This window comes from Frieseomelitta varia, unplaced genomic scaffold (assembly GCF_011392965.1).
Source record: "Frieseomelitta varia isolate USP_RPSP 00005682 unplaced genomic scaffold, Fvar_1.2 scaffold_752, whole genome shotgun sequence".
Lineage (NCBI taxonomy): Eukaryota > Metazoa > Arthropoda > Insecta > Hymenoptera > Apidae > Frieseomelitta > Frieseomelitta varia.
In genome coordinates this window covers 41,172-41,642 of record NW_025110537.1, presented here as the reverse complement: position 1 = coordinate 41,642, position 471 = coordinate 41,172, and positions in this window count along the sequence as shown.

The window sequence follows — 471 nt, the reverse complement described above, 5'->3', positions numbered from 1 at the left end:
TACCTGTCTTCATATACAAAGCGTACTCTGAATTGACTCACACTCGATGTTACCAAAAACCTACATATGTGAGTTTGTTTTGCATTAGATTTAAATAATACTACAATTATGAAGAGAAATGCATATTCGAATGAAAAGATACATAAAGAATATAGATTTTTAAAAAAATTTATTAATAAATGGAAATTAATAAAATAATAAATGAAAATTAATAAAATAATAAATAAAAATTAATTTACGATCAAAAAGATCAGATATTATTGAAAGTAACATAAAGTAACAAAAAAACAATAAGGAGATAAGATCTGGTCATTATTTTTTATATAATCTATAATTTTTTTTTCCTTTTTTAATAGATACATGAAAACCCTGTTAATAACTTACTCGCTATATGTGATTAAATTTTACGACTTCGTACAAAATTCCCTGATATAGATAAAGGAAATCTTTAAAATAACAGAATGCGATAGA